The sequence below is a fragment of the Trachemys scripta genome, chromosome 1 (genome assembly GCF_013100865.1).
Source record: "Trachemys scripta elegans isolate TJP31775 chromosome 1, CAS_Tse_1.0, whole genome shotgun sequence".
Taxonomy (NCBI): domain Eukaryota; kingdom Metazoa; phylum Chordata; order Testudines; family Emydidae; genus Trachemys; species Trachemys scripta.
Window position 1 is genome coordinate 61,814,710 of NC_048298.1, and position 12,945 is coordinate 61,827,654.

The 12,945-nt window shown below is 42.9% G+C and overlaps 1 protein-coding gene across 10 annotated transcripts in view; it reads right to left on the reverse strand.

The window, feature by feature from the left end:
• GRIP1 (glutamate receptor interacting protein 1) overlaps positions 1-12,945 on the reverse strand; it is a 544,307-nt gene that overhangs the window by 164,597 nt on the left and 366,765 nt on the right. The gene's annotated exons all lie outside the window — the stretch shown is intronic.

The following is a 12,945-nucleotide window of genomic DNA, read 5'->3' on the forward strand; positions in this document are numbered from 1 at the left end:
TCCCTCACCAAGCCCTTGTGCTCCAGTGCTGCCCCAGGGTCCCTCACCACATCCTGACACTCGAGTGCACTCTTGTCCTGTCCTTTTATTAGGATGGCCACCCCCGCCTTTCCAACTGGAGTACAACTCTACTCCCATGGTTCCTCTGGGTCCAGCTCTCAAGCCCTGGAGAGGTCAGCGGGTAAGCTCCTGCACTGGTTCCCTCCCTTCCGCCGTCTCTGGCCCACAGCTCTGGCTCTCCAGCTTTGAGCCAGCAGACTACTCCTGCCTTCAGCCCTCTCCAGCACTCTCCCTCTACCTTTCTGGCTTGGGGATACCAGCCAGCAAACCCCTCTTGCTGCTCTCCTTGCCTTCAGTCTTCCTCCAGGAAACACCTTCTTCTCTCTTTCAGGCCCTCCTCCAGTCCCCTGTTCTCAGGCAGCTCTCACCTGTCTGCACTGGGACTCTCTTTCCTGGCTTCCTTCAGGCACTTCCCCTCACTGGATCTCTCCCTGGGCCTTTATAGCTCACAGTTGCTGCCCCACCCTCTTAACTGGCCAATTGGGAGCACCTGCTCTGGCAAAGGGAGCTTGACTTACTTCATTTACTGGGGCCAGCCATTCTGTGACAAGGACGCACAGAATGTCTTTAGTATACTCGCCAGGGCAGTGAGTAAAGTGCACTCTCTCTGAATACAAGAGCCGTCACTGGCTACATTGGAAGTATAAGAATGAACACTTCCTCTCTTTTGAACACTTCCTCTCTCTTGGACAAAGATGGCAGACTCTAGCTGTGTCACAGAGGAGAAAAGCACTATGTAAAGCTCATATTGCAAGCAGCCTTTACCTGTATCTGGCTACGGGTCTACTTTAAAAGGACTCTGGGAAATGTGGACTTTCCCCTTTTCACTTTAAGAACCCTTGTTCTCACGTTAATGACTCTAGAAGTGGGAGGCCTCCCATCCACATTAGCTGCAAGAAGCTTTATGCCTTTATCATCTTGAGACTCTGTAAGAAGACCTTCTTTTTGATTTGGGGCTCTGCTCACAGAAAGCCCCTCTTGTGTTGTGGCCAGTGATCTGTGAGAGCCAACCATTTCCAGACTCAGCCTGGCCAAGCACTTTCCTACCCCAAGGATGACACTGCACCCACTAGCAATGGGCTTGTCTTCATGCACAGCAATGCAGCTGTGCCACTGTAGCGCTTTAGTGAAGATGCTACTAAGCCGATGGGAGACCTTCATGTCAATGGGAGAAGCAGGGCCGGCTCCAGGCACCAGCTGAGCAAGCTGGTGCTTGGGGCGGCAGATTGTTGGAGGTGGCATTCTGCCCAATCCTAGGGCGGCACGGCCGCTTTTTTCTTTTTTGTTCTTGTTCCGCTCCGGCCGCCCTGTAGGGGGCGGCGGTGTGGAGAACCAGAGCGCCCTGCAGGGCAGTCCTCTTCCTTCCCTCCCCGACGACCGGAGCGGAGCCCTCGCGGCAGGCGGCAGGAGGCAGCACAGCTGGAGGAGCCACGTGGCAGCGCCCCTGCTGTAGCCCTGGCCACCCACTTCTCTCTCTCTCCCGCCCGTTCTCTCCTCCACCCCTCCCCCCGCCAGTCCCCCTGCACCCGCGCTCCAGCTGCCCCGTTTTTTTTTTTTTTTTTTGGCTTGGGGCGGCCAAAAAGCCAGAGCCGGCTCTGGGGAGAAGCTCTCCTGTCAACCGAGCACTGTCTACTGGGGTGGGGAGGGGGAAGGTCGGTATAACTATGTTATCCAGGGTGTGGATTTTCCACACCCCTGAGCAATGTAGTTATACATTTTTATAAAGCAGCGCACAAGCGACCAGGGAGCTTTGCGAACAGGGGCTGCTAACAGGGAGTTTCGCAAGGGAGTTTGGAAGGGGAGCAGGAAAGGGGCGAGGGTCTCTTGCCAGTTTGATCTGGTTTCTCTTGATTCCCCCTAATACCTATAAAGCAACTACATTCATAACTTTTTGCTTAAACAACCCTTTCAGCTGACAGGGGGCTGCAGACGGGAGTTTGACAGAGGGAGGCTTACGATGGTTAGGAAGACCCGCAACACCTGTGCCAGCACTGCTGCTGTCTCCTCCACCTGTGCCTGTAGCCAGACAGAGTGCCTAAGCATGGATGCCTCTACCCAGATCCTGGTGTGGTTTTGCAAAGACTGTAACTTGCAATTTCCACTTACTGATATCCAGGCTGGGGGGACCATCCAATGTGAGAGGTGCCTGCTGGTGGAATCTCTCAGGCAGCAGGTGGGAGAGCTACAGGAGGAGGTGGCTAGGTTGAGGAGCATCCGTATCCACGAGCAATTCCTCGACAGTGTCCATGTGGAGACAGCTGAGGTAGCTGTCCCAGTACACAGGACTGCTGATACACCACTGGTGGAGGAGGAGATGGCTCAGGGTGGACACTGGCAGCTGGTTACTTCTGGCAGCAGGCAGTGCTCCACCCTTGCTCCGAACCCTCCTGCCGTGGTTATAGGTAACCGTTATGCTCTTCTTGATACAGGAAAGAAGGAATCACTCCCTACAGTAAAGGAGGAGAAGCCTCGTACCCCTAAGGCTAGAGAGTCTGCTGCCACCACTGCGAATAGGAAACGTAGGGTAGTTGTGGTCGGAGACTCTCTGCTGAGGGGGACGGAGGCGCCCATCTGTCGCCCTGACATTTCATCTCGGGAGGTATGCTGCCTGCCGGGGGCCCGTATCCGAGACGTTACGGAGGCATTGTCGAGGATTATCCAGCCCTCTGACTACTACCCCATGCTACTCATCCATGTGGGCACAAATGATACTGCGCGGTGTGACACTGAGCGGATCAAGAGTGACTACAGGGCTCTGGGAGTACGGGTGAAGGAGTTTGGAGCGCAGGTGGTATTCTCTTCAATTCTTCCTGTCAAAGGTAGGGGCCTGGGCAGAGACAGATGCATCATGGAGGTGAATGCCTGGCTGCGAAGATGGTGTCGCCAGGAGGGCTTTGGCTTCCTAGACCACGGGATGCTATTCGAGGAAGGACTGCTAGGCAGAGATGGCGTTCACCTTTCGAGGAGAGGAAAGACCCTATTCGGACACAGACTGGCTAACCTAGTGAGGAGGGCTTTAAACTAGGTTCGACGGGGACAGGTGAGCAAAGCCCACAGGTAAGTGGGGAACATGGAGACCGGGGAGATGGGTCGGAAACAAGAGGGAGTGTGGGCTATATTGGCAGAGAGAAAGGAGAGTCAGGACAAAACTGGGAGGAAAGATCAAACCAGTATCTTAGATGCCTATATACAAATGCGAGAAGTATGGGGAATAAGCAGGAAGAACTGGAAGTGCTAATAAATAAATACAACTATGACATTGTTGGCATCACTGAAACTTGGTGGGATAATACACATGATTGGAATGTTGGTGTGGATGGGTACAGCTTGCTCAGGAAGGATAGACAGGGGAAAAAGGGAGGAGGTGTTGCCTTATATATTAAAAATGTACACACTTGGACTGAGGTAGAGATGGACATAGGAGACGGAAGTGTTGAGAGTCTCTGGGTTAGGCTTAAAGGGGCAAAAAACAAGGGAGATGTCATGCTAGGAGTCTACTACAGGCCACCTAACCAGGTGGAAGAGGTGGATGAGGCTTTTTTCAAGCAACTAACAAAATCATCCAAAGCCCAAGATTTGGTGGTGATGGGGGACTTCAACTATCCGGATATATGTTGGGAAAATAACACAGTGGGGCACAGACTATCCAACAAATTCTTGGACTGCATTGGAGACAACTTTTTATTTCAGAAGGTTGAAAAAGCTACTAGGGGGGAAGCTGTTCTAGACTTGATTTTAACAAATAGGGAGGAACTCATTGAGAATGTGAAAGTAGAAGGCAGCCTGGGTGAAAGTGATCATGAAATCATAGAGTTTGCAATTCTAAGGAAGGGTAGAAGGGAGAACAGCAAAATAGAGACAATGGATTTCAGGAAGGCAGATTTTGGGAAGCTCAGAGAGCTGATAGGTAAGGTCCCATGGGAATCAAGACTGAGGGGAAAAACAACTGAGGAGAGTTGGCAGTTTTTCAAAGGGACACTATTAAGGGCCCAAAAGCAAGCTATTCCGCTGGTTAGGAAAGATAGAAAATGTGGCAAAAGACCACCTTGGCTTAACCACGAGATCTTGCACGATCTAAAAAATAAAAAGGAGTCATATAAAAAATGGAAACTAGGACAGATTACAAAGGATGAATATAGGCAAACAACACAGGAATGCAGGGGCAAGATTAGAAAGGCAAAGGCACAAAATGAGCTCAAACTAGCTACGGGAATAAAAGGAAACAAGAAGACTTTTTATCAATACATTAGAAGCAAGAGGAAGACCAAAGACAGGGTAGGCCCACTGCTTAGTGAAGAGGGAGAAACAGTAACAGGAAACTTGGAAATGGCAGAGATGCTTAATGACTTCTTTGTTTCGGTCTTCACCGAGAAGTCTGAAGGAATGCCTAACATAGTGAATACTAATGGGAAGGGGGTAGGTTTAGCGGATAAAATAAAAAAAGAACAAGTTAAAAATCACTTAGAAAAGTTAGATGCCTGCAAGTCACCCGGGCCTGATGAAATGCATCCTAGAATACTCAAGGAGCTAATAGAGGAGGTATCTGAGCCTCTAGCTATTATCTTTGGAAAGTCATGGGAGACGGGAGAGATTCCAGAAGACTGGAAAAGGGCAAATATAGTGCCCATCTATAAAAAGGGAAATAAAAACAACCCAGGTAACTACAGACCAGTTAGTTTAACTTCTGTGCCAGGGAAGATAATGGAGCAAGTAATTAAGGAAATCATCTGCAAACACTTGGAAGGTGGTAAGGTGATAGGGAACAGCCAGCATGGATTTGTGAAGAACAAATCATGTCAAACCAATCTGATAGCTTTCTTTGATAGGATAACAAGCCTTGTGGATAAGGGTGAAGCGGTGGATGTGGTATACCTAGACTTTAGTAAGGCATTTGATACGGTCTCGCATGATATTCTTATCGATAAACTAGGCAAATACAAATTAGATGGGGCTACTATAAGGTGGGTGCATAACTGGCTGGATAACCGTACTCAGAGAGTTGTTATTAATGGTTCTCAATCCTGCTGGAAAGGCGTAACGAGTGGGGTACCGCAGGGGTCTGTTTTGGGACCGGCTCTGTTCAATATCTTCATCAACGACTTAGATATTGGCATAGAAAGTACGCTTATTAAGTTTGCAGATGATACAAACTGGGAGGGATTGCAACTACTTTGGAGGACAGGGTCATAATTCAAAATGATCTGGACAAATTGGAGAAATGGTCTGTGTTAAACAGGATGAAGTTTAACAAAGACAAATGCAAAGTGCTCCACTTAGGAAGGAAAAATCAATTTCACACATACAGAATGGGAAAAGACTGTCTAGGAAGGAGTACGGCAGAAAGGGATCTAGGGGTTATAGTGGACCACAAGCTAAATATGAGTCAACAGTGTGATGCTGTTGCAAAAAAAGCAAACATGATTCTGGGAAGTATTAACGGGTGTGTTGTGAGCAAGACACGAGAAGTCATTCTTCCGCTCTACTCTGCTCTGGTTAGGCCTCAGCTGGAGTATTGTGTCCAGTTCTGGGCGCCGCATTTTAAAAAAGATGTGGAGAAATTGGAAAGGGTCCAAAGAAGAGCAACAAGAAAGATTAAAGGTCTTGAGAACATGACCTGTGAAGGAAGGCTGAAAGAATTGGGTTTGTTTAGTTTGGAAAAGAGAAGACTGAGAGGGGACATGATAGCAGTTTTCAGGTATCTAAAAGGGTGTCATAAGGAGGAGGGAGAGAACTTGTTCACCTTAGCCTCTAAGGATAGAACCAGAAACAATGGGTTTAAACTGCAGCAAGGGAGGTCTAGGTTGGACATTAGGAAAAAATTCCTAACTGTCAGGGTGGTTAAACACTGGAACAAATTGCCTAGGGAGGTTGTGGAATCTCCGTCTCTGGAGATATTTAAGAGTAGGTTAGATAAATGTCTATCAGGGATGGTCTAGATAGTATTTGGTCCTGCCATGCGGGCAGGGGACTGGACTCGATGACCTCTCGAGGTCCCTTCCAGTCCTATAATCTATGAATCTATGAATATACTGATATAGGTCTGTAGTGTAGACCTGGCCTAAGTGGTGATGCTGCTCTTGATCAACCTTGATCCTTCTGAGTCACTGGGACTGGGCAGGGCAGATGGGCCATCCATTAAAGGCAGAACCAGGTAGAAATGAGTTGCTTACTGCTCCCCCATAGCAGCCTCTCAATAGGAGAAAAAAAACCCCAGCTTACAGTGCACCATTAAGTATAAATTACCACCAGAGAAAGACTTCAATGGCAACTGTATGTGTTAATTAGGCACTCGTATTACTAGTGTTTACTTCACTTCCTCAATCAAAAGAAAAAATAAAAGGGAATTAGATCCTACTTTGTGGGTCCTTTAATCTGGTTCTCGAACAGCTCTTTATGCATTATCAAATATTTCTATTTGCATACTTTTTTCTCTTTAAGTTGGGAAGGACCAATTAGTTTTTAGCATATGCATACAGCCGTGCGTAAATACAGATCAATGGCTAAAGGAATCAAAGCCTAAGTTATCTAGTGACACCTTGAGATGCAACAAAAATCAGTAGATGAATAATATAAACATATTTTTGGCTATCAATTTTTTTTTCTAACTGACCCTCTTGAGATTTTTTCTCTCTTTACTGATTACTATATTTGTAAAATCTCAGACTCCATTAGAAAATTATATCAGAAGGTAAACCATTCATTTTTATTCAAATAAGATAAGGGTTTGGTCAGCATAATTTAAAACCAGGTCTCAGATAAAAGACACTACAAAGAACAGTTCATTTTTTTCAAACTACAGATCTTCTACAACAAATTCCACTTAGTAAGGCAGACTCAGTAACAAGAAAAGCTTCTGAACATTAGCAACAAGGTAAAAGGCTGTTGTACAACCATGCTCCTGGAAGGGAATGGAGCGAATAATTAAAAGCATCTCAGTGTATCAGGTCTGCAAGACATCATTGCTTCTACTACAGTAAGATTAACTCCCATTGCCATGGAACTATATAATCATAATGAGAAAGATAACACAGCCTCTACTACACTGTATGCTAGCGTAAAGCCAAAGACAATAACAAACATAGAATGGAGAGAGAGAAACAGACAGGATTCTGAAATGGATTTAAGTCATGCCCATGTTAAGACAAAGGTGGACTTTGGAGGAAGCACCACCTATCTTTCCACCTTAAAAAAAAAACAGCTTTGGTAAAACTAATATTATTGTATGAGGGGATACAGTCCTGTTGGATTTTGAAAAACACGTCTGGAGAGAGAAGTTAGTGCTTGTGAAAGAAGTGGATTGATCTTTCTCATTCACAGAAAAGGCAACGCACAGCTACTGGCAGTACAAGGTTCCTCAGGCTACCCCAATAGGGGGCAGTTTAGATACCCCATACATGCAATCTTTAGCTCTTTCTTATTAGAAGATGCCAACTGTGATGGTAACTATTGTGGCAGTGATACTTCTCTATTAAGAAATGAACAGAGATCATCCATGTAGTTTCACATAATCTGATGAATGACGATGACGCTTGGTTACTATCAATATCTGAACAGGGGGACTTCAGACAAAAAATATCCATTGAACAAAACAGTCCTGGTCCTAGTGCGCCTTGTTAAAATATTCAATTTAAATTAATCACTTTAGGCAGACTGGAGAGAGGACAAAGGGAAGAGGAGTTCTCACAAGTAGACATTCAAACCCTATTTCTAAAGAGATAAGTAAATCAACTAACATTTCCTGTGAGAACAAGATTTTCCCAGTATCCCACTGCATTTTAGGGGGTCCTGGTCTCAAAGTGAAGTTTACAGGGCTCACAGGTGCCCAGGTAGATTTGAGTACATACTTCGTATTGAAGAAGCAGGACAGATGGTTGCACTATGAAGATCAGAGAAGAGAAGAGGGGCCAGTTAGTCAAAGTTTCCTGGAGCCAGTGGCTCATATGGCTGATGTGGATAAGGCACATCAGTTTCATAGCCAACGGTACACACAACGGAGCGTTGGGGCCAGCATCACATCTGACTGCTTTGACTTTCCTAACCGAATGGATCAGGTACCCATTTTGCAGAGGGGTAAACTGGAGGTGGCCTTTCAGTGTGAGATTGAGTGAAAATTGAACCTTCAGGATTGCAGTCGAGCACCTTAATCACTCAGCCACTGCACCTCTAGCCAACATCCCAAAAATGTAAGGGGTAAATAGCTACAGATAATCTCCCTACCTGATAACTAAAGATTAGGTAAAGGGAGGTGGATTTCAAGGCTTGTGATATGGAGAGGAGTCATGTGGCACAGCAGAGGGGCATTCCATTATCAAGATTAGATTATATTCAGGAGTATAAATATCATCTAGATATAATCCTGAATGTAAATATATACTGATTATTTATCATTAATAGGGAGATATTCCTACCCTTTAATGAATTTCTGTTACACTAAACTAAGTATTTTGTTACTGAGGAGCAAAAACATTTATCTGCAGCACTTTCATATACACAACTTCAAATTTTGCCTCTTAATTCATTAGCTCTTTCCCATTTCTAGAGAGACCCTACTGCAGGTGTTCATTTTTACTACGGGGGAAATAGCATTGCTCTGTAGATGCAGTCCTTGACCTGCATTCATTGCATCAATGGGTTTTTTTTTTAATTTCCTCTGGCTGAGAGATTAGACAGTCTGTGGTAAACAAACAATTTTTAGTAAGTCACTATGTTGTACTGTGGTAATTGCTATGCCAGCAGATTCCTTAACTTAATGACTACAGGAAAAGCTTTTCATGTTAACTATCAGGTTTCAATTTCCATGGCTATGAAGACAGACAACTTGCATATTTCTTGTAGTTGTTTGTACACAATATTGAGCAAGTTACCAGAACATTTTCATTTACATCTTTCCTGACCAGAATGCAAAACTAATCTTTGAGGAAAAGTCTCTCAGATTATGGACATATAAACTTCTTAAATTGGTAAGCAGAACGCCCTTCATTCTTTTACCTGTCCTCTGTAAAATTATTGCTGCAAATAGTAAAATATAGCGATTATATATACTACATCACATTACACCTTCAAAGCCCAATACATACATATATACACTAATTAATTAGCACTATCACTATCACCACTGAAATCTTTACAAATGACTGATTTTGTACATAATTAACATTAGTGAGATCCTCCTGGTTCCCTGTGCACTACAGGGCAAAGACCACAATACCTAGTTGCAAAGTTTATAGTAACCACCACCACCACCACTACATATTGTATAGGCAAGTGGTGCAATGAGTCCACTGCCTATCATTCTAATGAATACTGTCTCATTGTTTCTTTGTGCTCCCCAGTCTCTCTCTCAGCATCCATCTGCTGTCTTATAATTAAACTATACGCTCTCTGGGGCAGAGACCATCATTTAGTTCTGTGTTTGTACATTATTCCTAGTGCAACATGGCCCTGATGCACGACTGGGACTCCTATATTCTACTGCAATATAAATAATAAATACTATTACATAAGTAATAATGTCTTACTACAAACATAGACACTGCACAATGCATACATAGGGGGCTTCTTTGTTTGTTCCCTTCCCCGCCATTTCAAGTATCTGCTCCTGTACCTAGCCAAAAAGGGGGGGGGGGGAGAGAGAGAGTACTACATGAGATCTTTGGGGTTTATTCTTTCTACTCAGTTTGATAGCATCCTTTAAAAAAAAAAATGACTAATCAGTGACAAGACAGTGAGTAAGAGGAAGGTTGTAGGATACCTCCTCCACAGTACAGTCCAGGCATTCAAAACATCAATCAGCTTAACATAACATTATTTATGTGTCACAACGGATAACTGTGAAAGTAACTGATTACAGAACTGTGCCTGAAGGTTCTCATCATGCTGAGTTCTGATGTAACCTCAGCCTCTGTTAGCCCATGGAGTTTGGGATATAACCCCAACACTGGTGCATAGTGGTATGCCATTACACCGTAAGCTGGCCCAGTGTATTTTGGGCACCCACCAGAAAATTGCAGTGATCTATATTTGTAGCTGCTTGTTCTATGTGGAGTAGTATGTGTGGGAACAATACAGAAACACATGCTTTATCCATATATTTGCCTGTATAAAAAGGTATTGATCCTGGTGTAATTTTTAAAGACACAGTATGAAGATGAGGATGATGTGTTGAGTTATTAAGAATTCTTCCAGAACTGCTGAAACTGCAGTGTCTCCAAACGTGTTAGTTTGTCAAAAATGACTGAAATTAATGAGCACATGCCTCAGATTTTCTGTCTCTGGAATTCCTAGAGCTGATATATCTGAGTCACAGGATGACAGCTCTAGTATTCCTGAAACTCATAATGAAAAGCATTATTCATAACAGGAACAGAATTCAGAAACACAAAGGCAATAACATAGATCTTACTCCAGTCTACATGACACTCCTTCTGCTCTGTCAGCTCTAGCTAACATTAGGTTAGCAATTCTACTGTTTGTTACTGCTCTGCAGCCATCAGATCCAGAAGGGAATATGTTCTTTAGACTTATCCAAAACCCACATTTTCTGCAGAGTATCATATTTGTGGCAGCTGTTAAATGCTAAAGGACTGGGTTGCTAGGACCTCTTCGGTTTCATCCATAGCTTGTGGTTTGAGCCCTTCACAGCAATAAATAAACTTTGCTATTTCTTACAAGCCCAAAGGTTGGAGGATGCTTAGGGAGAGTGGGCCCACTGAGAATAGGGCCTACTACTATGAGTAATCCTACTGAAGACAATGGCAGCCATATATCCCTAGTTGAAATGAAGACATTCTGGATGACAACATATTAAAGTAACTTCACAACAGGTATGCAACACCCTGCACAGTGTAAGTAGCAATATTCATGTGCAAATCATGGATACTAACGTCACATCTTTGAAAAGGTCGACCTTACATAGCAACCTGATGAAATCAAGAACAGTATGCCGTATACAGAAAGTGAATTCTACTTTGTATAATTAATATTTGCAAAGTGCTTTGGAAAGTAAAAGCCCTATGTCATGCAAAATATAAAGTATAGTTTAAAGTGGATGAAAAACAGCTGTATCTAAATGGGAATAGTTTGTGATGCCACAATGCCCTGAAATTTTCTAGGAATTACTGTGTATTTAGAAAATCTATCCAGATCCTTGATGTTACACTTAACATCAACATTTTCAGCACAGTAACACCTGCTGTTAATAATGCCATTCAGAAAAACATTTAGGAGGAGGCTGTTCTTGGAAGGAAGAACGTTTTGGAAAATTTACTTTTAAATAATGCAAGAGCCCAGATTAGAACTAATATTATGGATTGGACAGGGTTACCACAATGTCTCAATCTGTACTGGAGAGTTTGATGGCCTACAACAGCAGAAAATAGAGGCAGTACTGGCCAAATATTTTCAACGTTGAGTAATGAACACTGTCTGAATTTACAGGTTTAATAGAACAGCACAATGTCAATAATCTACTACACATGTATATTATCCTTTTTCAGACTTGTCATGCAAAGTTTAACCATAAAAAAATGATCCGCCATTTTACATCCAGTGGTGCAAAGGGGTAAAAATTGCATAGGCACCTAAGTCCCATTTTTCAAAAGTGGCACTGACTTCCAATGAGACTTCAGCTCCTAAGTGCTTAAGTCACTTTTGAAAATGGGACTTAAGCAATTTTTAAAATGTTACCCAAAGAGTTTTAAATTCAAAACTTTAAGTGCCGGAATGGTCATGAATGAACTGTACTTCTAAATACCACAAATATGAATGTAATCATTTTTATTAACTTTTTGATGTACTCTGTGATTCTCACCCTTAACCCCTAGAAATCATCATTAAGAAAACTTAAGGCCTTCTATTTTCCACTTATTTGGAAGTTTTGGAGTGTGTGTATATTGGGAGAAACAGGAGGAAGAGGGTTTTAAAACTCCTAAATATATTATTTCTCCTCCTACACTTAGCCAACTGTCACATGCTGTATCTGCAGACATCATTCTCAAACAGTACTAGCATCCAGCAAATAACCATTAGCGCTCTAAGACGTACATAAGGTGAAAGAAAGTTGAATAAATCTTTATTCTATTCTCTGAGTTCTGAATTGTCTGGTTCTTTAGTACAGAACCATCCCAATGATAATCTTAAACTAATGGACGCTACAGCACTCTGTAATTATGTATCTTGAACTTCCTACTGATATCTAAAATACCCAGTGAATTTTACTGTCTAAAAGTAAGCTAAAGATAAAAGTCACTAGAAAATGTAGATGCCTAAAATTAAGCTCCATAACCAATATTTAGGCACCTGAATAGAAATGGCCTGATTCCCAAAAGGTGCTGAGCTCTCATACAGTTCTTTCGCTATGGGAGATGCATATCTTTTTAAAATTGCCTGGAAAAGGCAACTGGATCTAGTAAAGTTGCCTCTGGAACTGCTGGCATACAGTGAAACTCTCCTTCAATGAATTCTCTAATAAAGAAGAAATCCTATTACAATAACATGTTTTTAAATCTACCAAGCAGAGATTACTTCAAATCCTATAAATATTTATTTTTCTATGTCTGTAAAAATGTCAAATGTTTGCTAGAAGATTAAACCCAATGCCGTAAAATAGAATAATTACTGAATCATAAAATAATCTAACCCTCATTTTAGGTTGTAAAGTGGGGTACTTACTACAACAGTGTCTTGAGCTGCCATGTTTATTCTCTCTGAAAATGATGTACAGTGCAGAACACAAAAGTGAAGTACATGGAGTTTATTCACATCTGCTAGAAATGGGAGAACTCGCGGTAGTTAGGGATGGAAATTACTTCTTATATCACTGACTCCATCTCTTTACCAATGCATGATTGTGCTGCTTAGTGCATTTTATACTGCTGTGGCCAGTCT